The sequence below is a fragment of the Phyllopteryx taeniolatus genome, chromosome 13 (assembly GCF_024500385.1).
Source record: "Phyllopteryx taeniolatus isolate TA_2022b chromosome 13, UOR_Ptae_1.2, whole genome shotgun sequence".
In the NCBI taxonomy this organism is placed as follows: domain Eukaryota; kingdom Metazoa; phylum Chordata; class Actinopteri; order Syngnathiformes; family Syngnathidae; genus Phyllopteryx; species Phyllopteryx taeniolatus.
Genome location: NC_084514.1, coordinates 20,621,144 through 20,643,902, shown reverse-complemented (window position 1 = coordinate 20,643,902; position 22,759 = coordinate 20,621,144).

Genomic DNA, 22,759 nt, shown 5'->3' with positions numbered 1-22,759 from the left:
TGGTTCACTGCTAAATTTAAGCAGCTTCGCCAAGCTAAGGAGGACGCATATCAGAGCAGGGACAGGGCCCTGTATAATCGAGCTAGAAACCAGCTGACCAAAGAAATTAACATTGCAAAGAGGATCTATACAGCAAAGTTGGAAAAACAGTTTAGCGCAAACGACTCTAAATCAGTCTGGCATGCATTCCAATCGCTGACTAATTACAAGCGACGATCCCCCCAAGCTGAGAACAATAGCACACTAGCCAACGACTTGAATACCTTCTACTGCAGATTTGAAAAGGACAGTTTCACACCACACACCAACCCGGCCGCACCCGCGACCACAATCACACCTCTGACCTCTGCGTTAACCATCCATGAACAGGATGTGAGACGCATCTTCAAACAACAAAAGATTAACAAAGCGGCAGGCCCGGACCACGTGTCCCCATCCTGCCTCAAAGTCTGCGCGGACCAGCTCGCTCCAGTCTTCACTCAGATCTTCAACAGATCACTGGAAATGTGCGAAGTTCCATCCTGTTTCAAACGCTCCACCATCATCCCAGTCCCCAAGAAACCTGCAATCTCGGGTCTGAATGACTACAGGCCTGTCGCTTTGACATCTGTGGTCATGAAGTCCTTTGAACGTCTTGTGCTGGACCACCTCAAGAGTGTCACAGGTCCCCTGCTGGACCCCCTGCAGTTTGCCTACCAAGCGAACAGATCTGCGGATGATGCAGTCAACATGGGACTGCACTTCATCCTAGAACACCTCGACAGTGCAGGGACCTACGCGAGGATCCTGTTCGTGGACTTCAGCTCAGCGTTCAACACCATCATCCCTGAACTCCTTTCATCCAAGCTTCTCCAGCTCAGCGTCTCACCTGCCATCTGCCAGTGGATTTACAGCTTTCTGACGGGCAGGAAACAGCAGTTCAGGCTGGGGGAGGCCACCTCATCCACACGCAGCATCAGCACTGGGGCGACCCAAGGTTGTGTCCTCTCTCCGCTGCTCTTCTCGCTCTACACGAACGACTGCACCTCAGCGAACCCGACTGTCAAACTCCTGAAGTTTGCAGATGACACCACTGTCATCGGCCTCATCAAGGACGGTGACGAGTCTGCATATCGACAGGAAGCGGAGCGGCTGGAGCTGTGGTGCGGCCGACACAACCTGGAGCTGAACACGCTAAAGACTGTAGAGATGATCGTGGACTTCAGGAGGCATCCTTCGCCACAGCTGCCCCTCACGTTGTCCAGCTGCCTTGTGTCAACCGTCGAGACCTTCAAGTTCCTGGGAATTACAATCTCCCAGGACCTGAAGTGGGCGACCAACATCAACTCCGTCCTCAAAAAGGCCCAGCAGAGGATGTACTTCCTGCGGCTTCTGAGAAAGCACGGCCTGCCACCGGAGCTGCTGAGACAGTTCTACACAACGGTCATCGAATCAGTCCTGTGTTCTTCCATCACAGTCTGGTTTGGTGCTGCTACAAAAAAGGACAAACTCCGACTGCAACGGACAATCAAAACTGCTGAAAGGATTGTCGGTACCCCCCTACCCACCCTTGAGGACTTGCACGCTGCCAGAACTAAGACAAGGGCGTGCAAAATCGTCTCGGACCCTCCCCACCCCGGTCACCAGCTCTTCCAGCTCCTTCCCTCAGGTAGGCGCTACCGATCAATGCAAACTAGAACTAGTAGACATTCCAACAGCTTCTTCCCTCTTGCAATCAACTTCTTAAACAGCTAACTTATAATTCCATTACAACAAGCTGGCAATTTTTTGACTTGAGTCCGTTGTCACATTTCTGTGGCGCCAATTATGTATTACTCGTGCACTCACTGTCGTTGTCTCGCCGTGCTGCACTATTTGCATATAGTGGCCACTCATGCCAGAGTAGCATCTGCTCCATTTGCACACTGATTGAGGAGTATCTGTAACATTTGCACAACCATTGTCCCAGATTATCGCACTACTCGTCACTTTAAACCGCATACACTCCTTGAAGTCTCAGTGCCCTTTGCACAATGGTCATTGCACCGGACTATTGCGATATTAGCCATTCGAACTCCTCTAAGTGCTAGAGGACTCTGCATCTTTTTGCACAATTGTTGTTTGTTGTTGTTTTTTGTCAATGTCTTTATGTCTCCAAAGTGTTCTGTAAATTGACTGTCTGTTGTACTAGAGCGGCTCCAACTACCAGAGACAAATTCCTTGTGTGTTTTGGACATAGGGTTAGCGGATGTATTGTCATTGGACGTGGTCACCACAGTCTTGCGCACCGCTCTGTCAAACACACTAAACTTTGAAGGAGTGCATGTATTTTTCATTCTGTATGAAATAAATCCAATAAAAGCAATTAATTCAGAATACTGTTCTTATGACTGAATGCACGTTTGGAGGTGCATCCATAAAAAAAGGATAAATCAGCGAGGCATAAGCTTCCTTGTGACTGGGTGAGTCACTTTAACGTATTAGAGATCAACATAGAAGCAAATAAAAACAAATGATTCAATACCTAACTCACCATTGTGCCATTACGATAACTTTAATGGAAGCCTTGCACTTTCAAAAAAAGCTCCAAACCGCCAGAAGCATATCTGAAGCAGAAACGCTCTTTGCAGGTGAAAATGTTTTTTTTTATTATTAATTAATCAATTAATATGACATAATACTGTGTGTCAATGTTCGGCCGTCGACCTAATGTGGTAGAGACACCATACACCCATCCATTTTCCGTACTGCTTATCCTCACTAGGGTGTTCTGGAGGCTATCCCAGCTGACTCTGGACGAGAAGCGGGGTACAACCTGAACTGGTCGCTATCCGATCGCAGTGGTAGGGACACATTATGGGCATTGCCATTATGGCCAGAGTGAAGGCGAACATTATGGGCCAGGTGTGTCCTGCGCCATCAGCCGTCGCCAGGCCGTAGCCGGGTAGTTAACTGAATTAAAAAGTGCAATATGATGTGTTACCTTCACAGGGTGCCTCTGGAGTGTGGAAGAGGAAAAGCGCTTACTGTATAAGTCCATGGGAGAATGTGCGGCGCTTGCACGCAGGGCCAGATTTCACATAGAACACCCATATTCTCGGGTTGCTCCATTGAGATTATAGCATGAGGGTATGTAAATGACAGATCTGAGTGAACATTAGAAGGCACGGAGCCATAAAAGCGTATAGCTTTTCTGCTATTTCCGCCATTTCTGACTTAGGCATAGAGGAGAACATGGCTCTGTGTGACTTGAAAAGAAAAGTGTGTCCATTTTTCTGTCCGCATGCTGTGTCAATGCTAGATGAAAGGTCAACATTGGGCAAATATGACTTCCTTGAACAAGAGTAAACATTAAATGACAAACTAAAGAGGAATGTATGTATGGAAAACTGAGCTCCTGGATATTGATCACATCTTAACACCATTTGTGACCAAACATTGACGATAGACATTAACTGATCAGTAAGATTGTTGTGTGCTTGACTATCATTCTGTTTCCTGCTTCTGCCCTAGCTATGTTATTTCTGTGCAAATGTCAATCAAGGGCCAAACCTTTTATTTTTGTTGTTGTTTCCAACATACCTCATTCACCATACTCAGGCAATTTAACTAAACCCAATCTAATTTTCTATATTCAGACCTGATAAACCAGCAAGTGAAGTGATAAATGAGGCAAATTCTTCTGTTTCGCTTCCAGACAGATTGTGAGCAACCAGTTGGTCCTGCATTTCAATTTAATTAGCCTGTCTGGCTAAAGCTGTAGGCATTAATTATATGTGACATTGATTGAAAAAGTGTGTGTGTGCAAGGTGGAAAGTAAAAAGTAAGGGCAATTGAATGAAATGAGGTGGGGCAAGAAATAAATGTTGCAAGAAGGTGGGAGTGAAGAAAACAGGAGAGATGAAGGTATGTGGGAGGATGGAAAGCTGAAACATTAGGAAAGTCTTTGACAGCTGACAGTCACAAATGCAGGTTCCTTTCAGGTCGGGACAATTCCTTCGGATGACCATTGTCTACAACTGGAACCACTAATTGATGTGACAGCATCACTCTCAATTGCAACCCCCCCCCCCCCCCCTCTCCCTCCTCCACCCACACAGAATGTGGTTGTGAATGGGCTACTTATGTGACAGCTGATGTCTCCCAATGACAGGACTGGTTAACTCAGGGCGTCGAGTGAAAGCATAAGACTGCTTAAACTGCAGTGATTATACTGCTGAATGAGGGCCATCAATCAACTATGACTTTATTAAATAAATATATACATACATGTATAAATATATATTTTTTTATTTTATTTTATTTTTTTTTTCCATGTGATAGTGACTGTGGCTATTCTGCAGTGAATATTCAAGCTTTTTAAATCCCTGAAGGAAGTCTGATTTTGCTGACTTGATTTGATTTCATTGCACTTAGATATTTTTTGCTCCTCTATGGTTCTGTTGTGTTTTGTTTTTCGTTCCCCTTGCCTTCTCTTTTTAGTCCACGGACAAAATAATATAAGATCATAAAATAATACACACATTTTACACATTTTATTTCTTCCAGTAGCAATGTTATAGTGTCCATAGGTATCCATCCATTCATTTTCCACACCACTAATCTAGGGTCGTGGGCGTGCTTGAGCCCATCCCAGCGAACTTTGGGCGAGAGGCAGGGTACATCCTGAACTGGTCGCCAGTAAATCACAGGGCACATATACAACCCCAATTGCAATTAAGTTGGGACATTGTGTTAAACATAAAAAAAAACAGAATACAATGATTTGCAAATCATGTTCAACCTCTGTTGCATGTTCTCCCCGTGCCTGCGTGGGTTTTCTCCGGGCACTGCGGTTTCCTCCCACATCCCAAAAACATGCATTAATTGGAGACCCTAAATTGCCCGTAGGCATGACTGTGAGTGCGACTGGTTGTTTGTTTCTATGTGCCCTGCGATTGGCTGCCAACCAGTTCAGGGTGTACCCCGCCTCCTGCCCGATGAAAGCTGGGATAGGCTCCAGCACCCCCGCGACCCTAGTGAGGAGAAGCGGCTCAGAAAATGGATGGATGGATGGATGGATGATCAACATTATTGCTATTAGCAAATAATCATTAACTTTGAATTTTATGGCTGCAACACGTTCCAAAAAAGCTGGGACAGGGTCATGTTTACCACTGTGTTACATCACCTTTTCTTTTAACAAGATTCAATAAACGTTTGGGAACTGAGGACACTAATTGTTGAAGATTTGTAGGTGGAATTCTTTCCCATTCTTGCTTGATGTACAGCTTCAGCTGTTCAACAGTCCAGGGTCTCCGTTGTCATATTTTACGCTTCATAATGCGCCACGCATTTTCAATGAGAGACAGGTCTGGACTGCAGGCAGGCCAGTCTAGTACCCGCACTCTTTTACTACGAAGCCACGCTGTTGTAACACGTGCAGAATGTGGTTTGGCATTGTCTTGCTGAAATAAGCAGGGGCTTCCATGAAAAAGACGTTGCTTGGATGGCAGCATATGTTTCTCCAAAACCTGTATGTACCTTTCAGCATTAATGGTGCCTTCACCGATGTATAAGTTACCCATGCCATTGGCACTAACACAGCCCCATACCATCAGAGATGCTGGCTTTTGAACTTTCCGTCCATAACAATCTGGATGGTTCTTTTCCTCTTTGGCCCGGAGGACACGACGTCCACAATTTCCAAAATCAATTTGAAATCTGGACTCGTCGGGCCACAGACCACTTTTCCACTTTGCATCAGTCCATTTTAGATGAGCTCGGGCCCAGAGAAGTCGGTGGCGTTTCTGGGTGTTGTTGATAAATGGGTTTTGCTTTGCATAGTAGAGTTTCAAGTTGCACTTACAGATGTAGCGCCGAACTGTATTTACTGACATTGGTTCTCTGAAGTGTTCCTGAGCCCATGTGGTGATATCCTTTACACATTGATGTCGGTTTTTGATGCAGTACTGCCTGAGGGATTGAAGGTCACGGGCATTCATTGTTGGTTTTCGGCCTTGCCGCTTACATGCAGTGATTTCTCCAGATTCTCTGAACTTTTTGATGATATTATGGACCGTAGATGATGAAATCCCTAAATTCCTTGCAATTGTACGTTGAGGAACATTGTCCTTAAACTGTTCGACTATTTTCTCACGCACTTGTTCACAAAGAGGTGAACCTCGGCCCATCTTTGCTTGTGAATTACTGAGCAATTCAGGGAAGCTCCTTTTATACCCAATCATGGCACCCACCTTCTTCCCAATTAGCCTGTTCACCTGTGGGATGTTCCAAACAGGTGTTTGATGAGCATTCCTCAACTTTCTCAGTCTTTTTCGACGCCTGTCCCAGCTTTTTTGGAATATGTTGCAGCCATAAAATTCTAAGTTAATGATTATTTGCTAAAAACAATCAAGTTTATCAATTTGAACATTAAATATCATGTCTTTGTAGTGTATTCAATTAAATATAGATTGAAAATGATTTGCAAATCATTGTATTCTGTTTTTATTTATGTTTAACACAACGTCCCAACTTATTGGGGTTGTAAATAAACAATCATTGCCACTAACATTCACACCTACGGGCAATTTAGAGTCTTCAATCAACCTACCATGCATGTTTGTAGGATGTGGGAGGAAACCGGACTACCCGGAAAAAATCCATGCAGGCACGGGGAGAACATGCAAACTCCACATAGGAGAAGTGAGATTTGAACCAAGGTCCTCAGAACTGCGAGGCAGATGTGCTAACCAGTTGTCATCGTACCACCTGTGCATAGGTATGTTGTTTTTTTGTTTTGTTTTTTTACCAATAAAACATAAATTGTAAAGGTCTACAAGAGGCATTATTGTTGGTCTTTTCTGCCTATGCCTATACTGTTCTTATAATGACCTTCAGATGACCACTGTATAGGTCTTTATGTGTCTATCTGTAGGTTCTGGGTAGGACACATAAGCACTACTTAGTCTCTGTATGTCCTTGTCCTACTTAAACAGAAATGGAAGGGGAAGGAGACGCGAGCTTGGCAAAAAGGAGAGAGGGACACTAAAAACACCATTATGACTAATACTACTGCATGTTGGGAAAAAGATGGTTATGAGCCAATGTCACACACACACGCACGCACGCACACACCGACCCACCAACCAAGGTGGTGCAAAGTCATCGAAGGCAAGAAGGAAGAAATCTGCTCCGACACCAAGCCCACAGTCATTACCAATCCTTCCCCAGGAAATGCAAGGTGCAGAAACCTATTGTTGCTACAGAAGCAGGCTGCACACAACGGATTATTGCAAGTGAGTTAATTTCCTGCGGTGCACCTGATGATCTCCCATGGGACACTAATGTGGTAGGAAATCACATGGAGTGAACCCCCAGTTCATCGCGGTTCATCGTTCGCGGCCCAAAAAATAATAATAACACAGATTTGCAGGCGATTGTTATTTTGAGTTGTGCACCATTAGTGTAGTACCATTTTTGGGCAGCACTGAGCTTTACTGAATATACTGTAGATGCAGCGCAATTGCGAGTAAGAAGAGGCAGAAAAGGCAGTAATACTGTTCCCAGAGCAGAGAATATATGCCTATGAGTGTTGCTGCTCCATGTGTCAAAGTAGCACTTCAAAGTTTTATAATTACGTGTTTTGACAAAAATAATATTTCAGAAAGCAGTCTTGTCTTTGTGGGATTTATTACAAAGAGCTATTTAAATAGTATGTACGGAGAGAAAGAGAGAGAGAGAGGGTCTTAGAAAAGGGAGTAAGGGAGGGATGAGAGGCAGAAATGGCTCGAGCTCCTAATGTTCCTCACAAATCCCCACACTCTCTTTGAAGCCGAGCCGAAAAACACAGATTATAAGGAAGTTCCTTTAATCAGATTGAGTATATTTTCTATGAGAGAAAGTTCATACATCCTCCAGCTGCATTCTTATCAGGAGGTAGACCAAACAAAGAGTTTGCTGTTCTACACAGCAAAGCTAAAGCAAGTGAACACACTGGAATGAGTTATGGAACAATAAGAGAATACACATAAAGAATACATTAAACCCTATAAAGGTTAATATAAGTAATTTTGTCATTCATTAGGTTACGTCAATGTTCATTTCCATTAGCAGACTTTCCTTAGACCAGTTGTGTCAAACTAATTTTTTGTCATGGGCCACATTGTAGTCACGGTTTCCCTCAGAGCCCCATTGACTGTGAAATCATATAAATGTTTAGTCACCTCCTAATATTATTACATACACACAACAAATTGATTAATACCTAGTCTTGAAATCAGAAGTCAGAGATAATAGTTTGTTCAACTATAGTTCAGAAAATGCTTGCAATATCTCAACGATACTATTTATTACATTGTTCAGAAAATGCTTGCAATATCTCAACGACGCTCTTTATTACATATGAGAATTTGAGCAAGAATCATGAAAGTTGACACAAATTCTTTGCTTTTGCGGGCCACATAAAATGATTTGGCGGGCCAGATTTGGCCCCCAGGGCTTGACTTTGACACATGTGCCTTAGCCAGATGATTTGGTTGAATATTGCTGTTGAAACAATCATCATCTTTCATATCAGTTTATTAGTATAGTAAAGTTAAACTGAGACTGAGAAAAAGCTTGAAGTAAGCACGCTTTGCTTCTTATTTTCTCAGATACGTGCGCGCATACACTCACGCAGCGATGTTAAACAGCACCCTATCAGGCCCCCGTCTCTGTAAGCAACGTCTTTGTCATGGAGGCTCCTGCTTATTTCAGTAAGACAATGCCAAACCACATTCTGCACGTGTTACAACACGTGCACCAACTGCCTGCAGTCCAGACCTGTCTCCCATTGAAAATGTGTGGCGCATTATGAAGCGTAAAATACGACAACGGAGACCCCGGACTGTTGAACAGCTGAAGCTGTACATCGAGCAAGAATGGGAAAGAATTCCACCTACAAAGCTTCAACAATTAGTGACATTTGAGAATGAGAAAACCACAATAAACCTATACAACTTCAACAAACTAACCAATTTACATCATAGCACATCAGTTACAAAGGATGGAAAAAGGACAAATGAAAACAAAAAAATATAAAATAAAAAACAAACTATAACAAGTAAATACATTGTAAAGTTCCATCCATCCATCCATCCATCCATGATTTTACAGCTTTATGGTTCTTGCAGTTAGATATGGATGAGAAATCGTTCTTTATATATGCAAACGATTCAATGAAGTTTGGTTTCATGCACATAGATTTAGATCTATGGAAAAAGAAATTTGATAAAATACTAAGCAGGTTGATTGAATAAAACAGTGAGCAGGCATTTTTAATAATATTATTCTTTTAACCTTCCCACTTTCGGAAGTGATGTGTGCAGTGACATACTAATTAATTTCCGGTTCAGACACGGCGTCCAGTTTGTAAGTGTATTATTTTATATTTATATCTCTAAACACTTATTAATTGGCCTGTTATTTTGTTGTTCAAAATTGGTTACTCTCTGCAAAAACATGCTTCCAGCCAGACCTATGTGACTGTGTACTGTATCACCATATCACTGTCGCTGTTTTGCGACTGCATGTAACGATAGCAATTAGCATGGCTTTGACATCGTCTTGGCCTATCCCCTACTCGTCCTCCCTTCGTTTAAGAAGCATGGTAAAAGTGTAACTTATTAGCTATCACGGAGGCGTGATCAGTGATTTACAATGCGTTGACATTGAATGCAAAGAGCCTTGGCAGCCAGGGCCGTAATAAAATTGCGTGCACCAAGCAGCTGTTCATTGTGGATGCCCCGGTAATGTCGGACGCTGGATTTATTTTTTTTCAATCAGTGTTACGGCACCAACGAGTCAACGTTCAGTAATTTCCGTGACAAAATATGGATGTTCCTTAACATTTGACTTAATCACCTAACTGGTCGTGCGGAGGCGTGGGCTACTGCTGAATTGAGCCGTAATTCCGCCACGTGTCATTCTTGGGCTTCTTTCATAAAGACGATGGAGCAAATTTTCCAGTATTACACGCCAGATCGTGAGGCAGCCTGCTCCCTTGTTACCTTACAACAAGGCAACCGCAGGGTGTCGGATTACGCGATTGAGTTTCGCATTCTAGCAGCTGAGAGTCAGTGGAATAACAGGGCACTGCTCGATGCATTTTTTCAAGGACTATCCCCCGCCGTCAAGGATCGTTTGGTCCCACTAGACCTGCCGACCGACTTGGACACTTTCATCGCTCTCGTTGTAAAAATCTACAAAAGGCTTTTGGATCACGAGCTGGACGGAGTTCGGCGGAGGGCTGCGTCACTGCGCACTTGGAGGACGAGCCTTGGTGACCAGCCAAACCAAGGCAGATCCCCTGTTTCCGGTCTCAAGCCACTGGCTAGCGTCACCACGGAAGAACCCATGCAACTGGGCAGGTTCCATCTCTCCCCTGAGGAACGTCAACGCTGGCTGAGGGAAAGACGGTGCTTCTACTGCGGGCAATTGGGTCATTCCGTGAGCAACGTGACAGTCACGGAATGACCCAATCTAGGTTACCGGTGCCAGAAGCAAGGGTACAGGAGAGGTGAGTCTGAATTTCATTAAGGAAGACCCTGCCTGGGTTCTTCCTAAAGTGGCACTATGCTCTCCTGATCAAGAAATTCATACACCTGTATTAATTGACTCTGGTTCTGACGCAAACTTACTCAACTCCCTCCTCGTTAGACGGTTGCACCTTAGAACCTTTCAAATAAAACGCCACCGCAACACCTATGCTGCAGACCGCGGTTTTATGGGCACTCACCACACCCAAACACTCACATTGACATGTCCTCATTCTCACTTGTAACATTAGTTTTCATGTTTTTGACGCCATGAATCATGACCTTATTTTAGGGAACCCATGGTTGAAATTACATAACCCCCACAATTGACTGGTCCTCTGGGCATGTTATGTCATGGGGCAGCAATTGCTTCCAGAACTGTTTCAAGCCTCCATGTGATGTTCAGGGATATGTTTCATATGAAAATCCACAGAACCCATCAGGGGATCCTGACTTATCTCAAGTGCCCACCTGTTACCAGGACATTCAAGACGTTTTTTCCAAGTCCAAGGCCAAATCCCTTCCACCCCACAGACCTTATGACTGTGCAGTTGACTTGCTGTATGGAACCACACCTCCACGAGGGAGGTTGTTCTCTCTTTCAGGGCCGGAACACAAGGCTATGAAGGAGTATGTGGATGAATCACTGGCAGCCGGGATTATTCGCCCACCTTCATCCCCTGCGGGAGCTGGATTTTTCTTTGTGGACAAGAAGGACAAGACCCTGCAACCCTGTATCGATTACCGGGGTCTCAACGATATGACCGTGAAAAACAGGTACCCTCTTCCTCTCATCTCCACCGCCTTTGAGTTCCTGGAGGGAGCAAAGGTTTTCACCAAACTAGACTTAAGAAATTTATATCATCTAGTCAGAATAAGGGAGGGGGATGAATGGAAATCAGCATTCAACACACCAACGGGACATTACGAGTATTTGGTAATGCCTTTTGGACTGGAGGGCGAATTTTGACAGTGAACCACGGTTTGTTGTTATTGTTTTCGCACAGTTCTTAAAGATCTGTGTGAAGACTGGAGCTGTTTTCCAGAACCTTGTCAATGATGTCCTGCGTGACATGTTGAATGTGTATGTTTTTGTCTATTTGGACAATATTTTGATATTCTCCACGGATGACGAGACTCACATTATTCATGTCCGCTCTGTGTTGCAGCGGTTACTGCAGAATGAACTTTATGTCAAGGCTGAGAAATGTGAGTCCCACAAGGCGTCAGTTTCTTTTCTGGGTTTCGTGCTGGCTCCAGGTGAAATCAAAATGGACCCTTGCCAAGTTGATGCCGTGACTAATTGGCCCACTTCCGCGTCACGCAAGGACGTACAAAGGTTCTTAGGGTTCGCTTGGAGGAGAGGAGTTTGGGGATGATGGTGTTGAACGCAGAGCTGAAGTCCACGAACAGGATCCTCGCATAGGTCCCCACGCCATCGAGGTGTTCTAGGATGAAGTGCAGTCCCATGTTGACTGCATCATCCGCAGATCTGTTCGCTTGGTAGGCAAACTGCAGGGGGTCCAGCAGGGGACCTGTGACGATCTTGAGGCGGTACAGCACAAGGCGTTCAAATGACTTCATGACCACAGATGTCAGCGTGACAGGCCTGGAGTCATTCAGACCCGACCAAGATTGCAGGTTTCTTGGGGATGATGGTGGAGCGTTTGAAACAGGATGGTATTTCGCACAGTTCTTAAATATCTGTGTGAAGACTGGAGCGAGCTGGTCCACGCAGACTTTGAGGCAGGATGGGGACACAATATCTGGGCCTGCCGCTTTGTAAATCTTTTGTTGTTTGAAGATGCATCTCACATCCTGTTCGTGGATGGTCAACGCAGAAGTCAGAGGGGTGATGGTGGTCGGTGGTGCGGCTGGGTGCATGCGGGGTGTAAAAGTGTCCTTTTCGAAGTCGGTGCTAGTCTTTTATTATTCTTAGCTTGGGGGGGTTGGTCGCTTGTAATTGGTTAGCGATTGTAATGCATGCCAAACTGATTTAGAGTCATTAGCGGTAAAAAAAAAAATTCGAACATTACTGCATGTTCTCTTTTCTCTTTGCAATGTTAATTTCTTTAGTCTGCTGGTTTCTAGCACGATTATACAGGGCCCTAACCCCACTTCAATATGCGTCCTCTTTAGCCTGCCAAAGTTTGGCAGGTTAGCCTGGCGAATTTTGACAGTGAACCACGGTTTGTTGTTATTGAACGTGCGAAATGACTTTGTTGGTACACACAGCTCTTCACAGAAACTGATATAGGATGTGACAGCGTCTGTATATTCATCCAGGCTGCCAGCTGAATTTTCAAAGACACTCGAGTGTGTGTAGTCGAGACAGCTTTGAAGTTCTATCTTTGCTTCGTTGGTCCACTTTTTCACTGTTTTCACCGTAGGCTTCGCGCATTTAAGTTCTTGCCTGTATGTTGGTATTAAGTGAATTAAGCAGTGATCAGAGCGGCACGAAGTATGGCACGTTATGCATTATTTAGCGTAGTATAGCAGTGGTCTAACATGTTATTTTCCCTGGTAGGACAGTCGATGTGCTGCTTGTATTTAGGGAGTTTGTGGGTGAGTTTAGCTTTGTTAAAGTCCCCAAGAATAATGAGGGTTGAGTCTGGGTGTTTTGTTTTCCATTTCGGGTACTTGTTCAGCGAGCGTTTGCAGTGCGGCATTCATGTTAGCTTGAGGCGGAATATAAACACCGTCGAGAATCAAAGATGCGAACTCATGAGGCGAGTAGAATGGCTTACAGTTCAAAAACAGCAACTCTAACTCCGGACTGCAGTGTATGCAGAGCTCCGTGACGTCAGTACACCATTTTTTGTTGCTAGAGAAGTATATCCTGCCCCCTTTTGTTTTCCCCGATAACTCCATGACGCGGTCTGCTGGGTGAAGATGGAAGTCGCGAAGCATTACGGCGCCATCAGGGACAAGTTCACAAAGCCAAGTCTCCGTAAAGCACAGGGCGGCGGAACGTCCAAAGTCTTTACTGGTCTTTGTCAGAAGATGAAGCTCGTCCATTTTGTTGGGTAGGGAGCGTAGATTCGCGAGATGGATCGATGGAAACGCCAATCTGTATCTGCTCTTGCGGAACTTAACTTGGATGCCGCCATGCTTCCCCCTTCGTCGCCTCCGTCTCCATACGCAAGAGACCGCAGCTGCCCCCCCGGGGAGTAACTCGGGCGGGGGGGGAACTGAACGGATTTGTGAAAGTTGGTGAAAGATAGTTCGGGGTAGAGTCCATGATATTTAGTAAGTCTTCCCTTGTGTAAGTGAGTCGTTTAATGTCTCCAAAGACGAATGAAAAACACAAAAAAAATACACAATAACAAACACAATACTAGAGAGCACGTATCCGAGGCATCCACACGGATAAGCGCCATCTTGGATGGTATAAGTGTACTGAGTGTTGTAGAAATGTGGTTATTTTGGTTTAGAAATGGAAATGTAATAAAAAAGTGTAATGTCCATTGACTCCTATTGAAGAAGGTTCGTGTTAGCTTGAGGCGGAATGTAGACACCAGCCAGAATGAATGATGCGAACTCGCGAGGCAAGTAGAATGGCTTACAGTTCAAAAACAGTGACTACAAATGTGGGCTGCAGTGTGTGCTGAGCTCCGTGACATCCATACACCAGTTTTTGTTGATATAGAAGCATATCCCGCCGCCTTTTGTTTTCCCCGATGATTCCATGTCGCGGTCTGCCCTGTGAAGATGGAAGCCGGGAAGCATGACGGCGCCATCGGGTACAGCGTCACAAACCCAAGTCTCCGTAAAGCACGTGGCGGCGGAACGTCCAAAGTGTTTACTGATCTTTATCAGGAGATGAAGCTCGTCCATTTTGTTGGGTAGGGAGCATAGATTCGCGAGGTGGATGCACGGAACCGCCAGTCTGTATCCTGTCTTGCGGAGTTTCACCTGGATGCCGTTTCGCTTCCCTCTGTGGCGCCACCTCCGCCTCCATGCGCCAAAGACCGCAGTCGGTGCTCCGGTGAGTAAGTCAGCGAAAAAACTGCGCGGATTTTTGCGAAAGTTGGTGAAAGAAAGTCTGGAGTAGACTCCTTGATGCTTAGCAAGTCTCCCCTTGTGTAAGTGAGTCGTTTAATGTCTCCAAAGATGAAAGAAAAACACAAAAACAAAAACAATACTAGAGAGCGCGTAACCGAGGCGACACACGGGTAGGCGCCATCTTGAGAATCTCATTTACACTACTCAAATGCTCTCATAATGGCCCCTCATAAGTATGCTTTACACATTACACGCATAGAGACGGATAAATTGCTATTTTTGTATGTGTTCTAAATGCACAATGTTTGTAATAGTCTTATTGACAAATGAGGTGACAAATATGCTTACCTTATGCACAAATATTTATCATTGTAGCATTTTAAGCCCAACTAAACAATTTTGACGCATCAGAGCCAAGTTGTTTCCTACATTTAAATGAGAGGAAGATGAGCAATCCAATCAGAGCAAAGCTTATTCACGTCACATTAATGAGAAATTCGGCCGTTTGAACTTCCAGGTGTAAAAGAACAACATGAATAACTTGAAAAGGGACGTTCTGGGCAATTCTGCCAAATTATCTTAAACCCGATAAAAGGACATCAAAGATTAAGAAAGAAGAAAAAAAACTTTTAATGGAAGGGGACACTTAAGATTGTTGGCTCATAAATCGGCCCTTTGCTGACTTAGATTGGAAGTGGGCTGCAACTCAACCCAATTATTGCTATGCTAAGCCAATGTGTGCAAGAATTATGTAAAGGACAGCTACATGTAAAAAATTTATGAAATCTCTCTCTTTTTTCCCTCAGATTTAACCACCACTTCACTATTCATTGCACTGCAACATGAGCTATTGCTCCTTTTCCACATCCCTTTTTTAACTTAAGTAAAACTGATCAGGCAGATACAGATAGCACTCTCCTTTTCTTATCGCTCTATCTTGCTCATTGCATCCCTTTTATATTTTACTACCCACTCTTCCTCTCATGCAACTTGAATTCTCCGCCAGTCCTGCCATAACTCCATGTTTGTCTAAGTGAAAGTGATAGGGCCGATCCACATAGCATGTGGGAACCACTGCGGTGTTCACTGAAAATAGACTGATAATATATTCATTGAGGCTCAGCCACTAGGAGTCATCAGTTAGAAATAGAGTGGCAGAGAAAGACAAAAAGAAGGAAATAGTCCAATTCTGCTCGGCCCATTTGCTGTGGTAGCATGTATTGTATGTATGTGTGTGTGTGGGCAGGATATGTTAATTGTCGGAGATGCTTAGTGAAGGTCATTTTAACTAAAAAGTGATAAAAAATCATCCGTTTTGGCAATTCCTTTACATAAAAGCGTCATTTTGCCGTCCAGAAATGAACTCTTGGAAATTATTCACACAGTGAAGGTTTTTGAAAATGACAGTTTCCCTTTCTATCTATACCCTGAAATAGTAATATATGAAAACGGAGGACATGCGGATGATGTATGATTGTTTCGTCTGGCAATATATAGTATAGACCATTTCCCCCCAAAAAATTAAATATCATGGAAAGGTTTATTTATTTCCACAATTCCATTCAAAAAGTTAAACTTTGAATACTGTGAAGAAATCACCATTTTCCTCTCAGTTTTTGTAGAAAAAAAAGAAAGAAATTAGGGTCACATTAAGTCAATCAAAATATGGTACTTTCAAACAATGCATTAATCTTCAACACTTGGCTGGGAATCCCTTTGCTTTAATCAGTGCCTCGATGCGCCGTGGCATTGAAGCAATCAGCCTGTGGCATTACCTGGGAGTAATGGAAGCCCAGATTTCCTTGATGCTTGCAGTCAGTTCTTCTTTGTTTATGGGTCTGGTGCCCCTAATCTTCCTCTTGACAATACCCCATAGAGTCTCAATGGGGTTTAGATCCGGCGAGTTGGCTGGCCAATCAAGCATTGTGATGACATGGGCATCAAACCAGGTTTTGGTGCTTCTGGCAGTATGGGCAGGGGCCAGGTCCTACTGGAAGATGAAATCTGCATCTCCATCCAGATCCTCAGCAGAAGGAATCATGAAGGCCTCTAAAACATTCTGGTAGACTGTTGCGGTGACCTTAGATTAAAGAAAGCAGAGTTGACCAACACCTGCACTGGAAATTGCACCCCAAATCATGAATGACTGTGGATATTTCACACTGGACCTCAAGCATCTTGGACCTTGATTCCCGGATGAAAGGTACACTTTACTTTAATCGGTAACGAGGACCTTGGACCACTGGCCGACAGTCCAGTCCTTCTTCTCCTTGGCCCAGAATCTTCTCTGTTTGATAATCCGCTGAAGCCCACGGTCATCTCTTTTGCTGGTGCATCTTCTCCTGCCACATTTTCTCCTGCCACGAGACTTTACATTGATATGCTTGTACACAGCACTCTGTGAACAGGCAACCTCCTTAGGTATGAATGTTACCCATCCTATGGAGGGTATCAATGATGGTCTTCTGGACAGTTGTCAAGTCTGCAGTCTTCCCCATATTGAACCCAAGGGAGACAATTGAACCAAACTAAAGCAATTTAATGACACCTGGGGAAACCTGTGCAGGTGCTTTTTAGTTTAGTAGATAATTAGTGTGTGACACTCTAAAACATTTATGGCCTCCAAAATATGGGCTGATTTCTTCACAATATTCTAATTTTTGAATTCCTGATTTCGTGGGTTTTATGAGCTGGAAGCCCAAATGATGTAAGAATAAAAAAAAAATAATACTTGAAATTGTTTAATTTGTGGGCCCTGAATCTATAATCGATGAAAGTTTAACTTTTTGAATGGAATTGGCATTAAATAAACTTTTCCATGATATAAATTTTTTTTGGAAAGGGTGTGTATATGCACATCACATTAAGAACAGCAATGGGGGAACAGAATATTTGTTCGTATTTATACTGTAACACTTCCATCCATCCATACATTTTCTGAGCCGCTTCTCCTCACTAGGGTCGCGGGCGTGATGGAGGCTATCCCAGCTATCATCGGGCAGGAGGCGGGGTACACCCTGAACTGGTTGCCAGCCAATCGCAGGGCACATACAAACAAACAACCATTCACACTCACGGGCATTTTAGAGTCTTCAATTAACCTACCATGCATGTTTTTGGGATGTGGGAGGAAACCGGAGTACCCGGAGAAAACACACGCAGGCACGGGGCGAACATGCAAACTCCACATAGGAGAAGTCAGATTTGAACCCAGGTCCTCAGAACTGCGAAGCAGATGTGCTAACCAGTTGTCACCGTGCCACCTGTGCATAGGGGAGAACATGCAAACTCCACAAAGGCGGGGGCGTGGATTTAACCCTGGTCGTCAGACCTGTGAAGCAGTCGTCCACCTTGCCGCACTGTAGCACTTCTCCACCAAATATACAAGTCTACATTTGCTGAATTGCCTATGTTTAGCTGAGTTGCTTTACCTACCAAATTCTTATACTGTACCACATATATGCAGCATAATAAATGAGGATGTGTCCAGGAGGACAATTAAGTTGGTTTATGTAGTATTTGTTTTGTAAAAGTGCTATCACCAACTACTGACATGCATATTAGTGTTTTCAATGATTTTTGGATTTTGCTATTGTGAAATTTTTCTTTTGCAAAGAAAACATTTATTTTTATTACAGTGTTTTCAATAATTTTTGGATTTTGCTATTGTGAAGAAAACAAACATCCATTTGTACTCAGTTGTTATTTCAGAATTGCATCTTTGTATTATTTCAAAGGCAACTCAACCCAAGATGTCAAAACTTTGTTGTATTTTGAATGTGCATATCTTATTTCTCAGCTGCAATTCACTTAAAACTGCAAAGCAATTATTCTTAAAAAAAATGTTTAAAACATCTCAGCTGTCTTAGTGTACTCGCTTGCCTTTTTTTTTGTTCTTTTAATCAATCTCATGAGAGAGCAAATTCGGAAAAATGTCACATGTATACTCCAGTTCAGACTTATTATGTTGCTTTATTTACTAAGAAAACCATACAGATTCAGTAATTATTCAGCAACGACAGGCTGCATATTGTCGCTGTCAGGCAGAATCCTCACATCTCCAAAATTACTACTTTTCAGGAAATCAAAAATATGCAATCTTGCTTGAGTTACCAAAAACTGCATTATTCAAGTTGGTATTATACCTTACAGTATCAACTGTATACATTTTCACAAGTCACTACAAATATGTGCTGCGAGCGAGGGTTGTAGGGGGCTGGTGGTGAGGTCCTGGAGAAGGCCACTCACGATTGTGAGGAGTAACAGTGTTGATCATATTAGAATTTTTTATTTAATCCCGCTTGAAAAAAAGCATAATGTGCATTTGTGTGGTGATAGTAATATCACAGCCACAAAGACACTTCATTTGACACACATCAATGTCCTGACGTCATATTTAGTTGTAATCTCTGTGAAATGACTTCATAGACGAGCAATCGCCAGAGGTGCGTAGGAACGCGTTACATTTACTCCTTTACATTTACTCAAGTAGCATTTTGGATAAATTGTACTTGTCAGAGTAGTTTTCATGCACCATACATTTTACTTTTACTCATTTTTGGGGGACTACTTTTTACTTTTACTCCACTCATATTATTTTCAAGTTACAGTACTCTTACTTGAGTACAATATTTGGCTACTCTACCCACTTCTGGGAATCATCTCAGTTCTCCAAACATTTCTCCCACCTCCCACCTTGCTCCTCTGTTGTTAGTCTCATCTCCTCGATGGGATCTCTGTTGGAAGTAGGTAACGTAAACAAAGGAGAGAGGACCTAGAAAGTTGCGAATAAAGAAGTGAAATTGGCCCATCGTCTGTTTTCCTTTGTCTTGCTCTGGTTCTTGTGGGCTGGTGAGTCTTGTTTTTCCAAGCAATGCATCTTGCTAACCTTGCAAAGTCTTGTTTTATTTGATACTTTGACTTGTTTAACACAGTAGTTTTTCCTCTATAAGACAGATACTGTGCTTATTTTTGGAAATTGATTTTTACTCTTTTGTGTGAGCTTCTGTTTCATGTTTATCATTAAAACGATTGATCATTTGAACTTGTATGCTTAGAGTCATGCATTTGAGTTATGATGGAGTTAGGTGGCGACAGAGTGGAAAAATAGTCAATTAGGAAGCGACCTTGAAGCTTGTGCTGTGCCCTGATTTCACAAATGGACGAGCAACTGGGTTGTGTTGAATGTTTGTATAACCTATCCCTCAAATCATTCCCCACAATAAAAATGATAAGGAGAAGACTTTGCCTTCCCATTGTAGTTACCAAATAGGCTCACAGTTGTCATAACGTTTTCTTCCACTACTATTCTTCCACTACTATTCCTGCAGTCAGGATGCCCTGTGGCACCATGCTGCCTCTAACAGGTCAGTTTTGGTACTATGCCTGACTGTTGGTTTGGGGCAGTGGTCCGTGGACCCCTAGTAGTCCGTATAATTGCAAGGAGTCCGGCTTTATATTTAGTGTCAAAGCTGTTGCTTATTCAGCTGCACAGAAGGTGAGTGATCCATGAGGTGTTAAACTCAGGGCCCAGGTGCCAGATCCAGCCCGCCACAATTTTATGGAGCCCGTGAAAGCAAATCATGTGCGTTAACTTCCATGATTCTTGCAAAAATGTGGACCAAAATTTTAAATTGTCCATCCATCCATCCATTTTCTGAGCCGCTTCTCCTCACTAGGGTCGCGGGCGTGCTGGAGCCTATCCCAGCTGTCATCGGGCAGGAGGCGGGGTACACCCTGAACTGATTGCCAGCCAATCGCAGGGCACATAGAAACTAACAACCATTCGCACTCACAGTCATGCCTACGGGCAATTTAGAGTCTCCAATTAATGCATGTTTTTGGGATGTGGGAGGAAACCGGAGTGCCCGGAGAAAACCCACGCAGACACGGGGAGAACATGCAAACTCCACACAGGCGGGGACGGGGATTGAACCCCGCACCTCAGAACTGTGAGGCTGACGCTCTAACCAGTCGGCCACCGTGCCGCCATTTTAAATTGTCATATGTAATAAATAATGTTGAGATATTGCAAACATTTTTTGCTAAAAAAAACCCTTTTTTCTAGTAACTAGAACAATAGTTGAACAAACTATTATCCTTTAGTCCTGATGTCAAAGCTAGTTATCCATCCATTTGTTGTGTATATGTAATAATATGATGAGGCGATTAAACTTTTCTGGTTTCAATGTCATAACAGCTTTCTTATGGAAACCATAACAATAATGTGGACAAAAATGAGTTTGACAACCACACCGTCAGTGATCAAACGAAAACTATATTGCTGGTGGCCGCCTGGGTCCCCCGCTCTGGCTACTGGTGGGAGTTGCGGGGTCCCCCTGTCGCTCCTCGGGACTGCTTCCTCCTCTTCTCTATGTTCCTTGCGTCCCGTTTCGGTCGCCTCTTCCTCTATTCATGGAGGGGCTGGTGGGTCCCCTGAGGGCTGTGGGGCCTGCTGTGGAGTTTACGTCAGACAATGTTCCACGGTCGCCATTGTTGTTGCTTTGTTCCTTGTTACGGAAAGGAAAGTAAAAGCGGCTACTAGAAATGGCCAAAAAATGCAGAGGAAACTCCACTCTGTGGTGTCCTAGCCAATACCATCCACAGCAAAGGCAAACTGCGCGCAGGATAGCCGCAGTGAGGTCTGCGCGGTCGCCGCCCGCGCGAGTATAAAGAAGCCTTTTGGTGCCTGGGAGTCCTGCACCCCCACCCCCCTTAAATTGGTTATCTGTGACAATAAGCTAACCAATCCATTATCTTCTCAAACCTTTTTTTCAATTTTGCATTTGCAGTTTGCCGTATTGCTCTAAATGTTGGTTCATTTGATTGGAGAAACCAGTAGTTTCCATCTGATGACACACACAGTATGCTCATCAGCACAGGCTGTCTAAAAATATCTGATGCTAAAAATTTTATTGTTTTCCCCCCTGTAGAGTGTCCTCTGTCATGTTGAGTTAGGTTTTAAGGCACAATTACCACACGATATGGCTCAACGGAGCAGTTGCTGCACGAAAGAAAAACTAAAGACAGACATGAGATCACACCATTTTGTCTCGTGATTATGCATGTGTACTGGCTGACGTAGCAAAAACCTTAAATCTGCCACTTTTATGACACTGATGATAATATATTCGGTGACACACTGCAGTTGTTAACAAAATACATCATGTTGGAAGAGCACATACAATGCAGCCCACTATTGCTAGATGTATGATAATTATTGTATTTGTTTGATAAAAATATGTTACATATGATGTAAAAAGAACAGCATCACTGCAGAGGCTACAAAAGCACGCCTGTCTGAGATCTCCTCTACTTGGGGCAGGATCTCATCCTCCACCTGGCGAGGGCACTCCACCTTTTTCCAACTGGGAATCATGGTCTCAGATTTGAAGGTGGTAATTCTCGTCCTCTGCGATTGGCTGGCGACCAGTTCAGGGTGTATCGCGCCTTTCGTCCAAAGATTGCTGGGACAGGCTCCAGCACGCCCGCGACCCAAGTGAGGAGAAGCGGAACGGAAGATGAATGAATGTATGAATGAATTAATTCTCATCCTAACTTTGTCACACTTGGCTGCAAACTACTCCAGAGCGAGAGTAAAGATCATGGCTTGATGAAGCCAATTAAACCACAACATTTGCAAAAGCAGAGAGGCAATACTGAGACCACCAAACCCGACACACTCAATGCCTCGACTTCGACTTCTCTCCATGAAGTTTGTGAACAGAACCAGTGATAAAGGGCAGCCTTGGCGCAGTCCAACCCTCATTGGAAACAAATCCGGCTGACTGCCATCAATGCTCGTACAGACACACATATTTTTCCAGAACACATAAAATTGAGTGTGGGGTGCCCCAAGGGTCAATTTTAGGTCCAATTCTTTTTAATCTGTACATGCTTCCACTTGCGGATGTTGTCAGGAGACACAGCGTCAGCTTTCAGTTACGCAGATGACACGCAGCTGTGCACTCCTGTGTCTCCTGATGGCACAGGCCCAATTGATATGTATTTTAGATATTAAGTCAAGGATGGCAGTAAATTTCCCACAGCTCAACAAGGGCAAAACAGAGGTTTTAGTACGTAGGTTTAGAACGTAACCAAGATAGGTTTTTACCATCTTAAAAATATAGACAGAATCCGCCTGTTTCTCTCAGGCTAACTAATATAGGGGTACTGATACATGCTTTTATCTCTTGTCATTTAGACTACTGCATTGC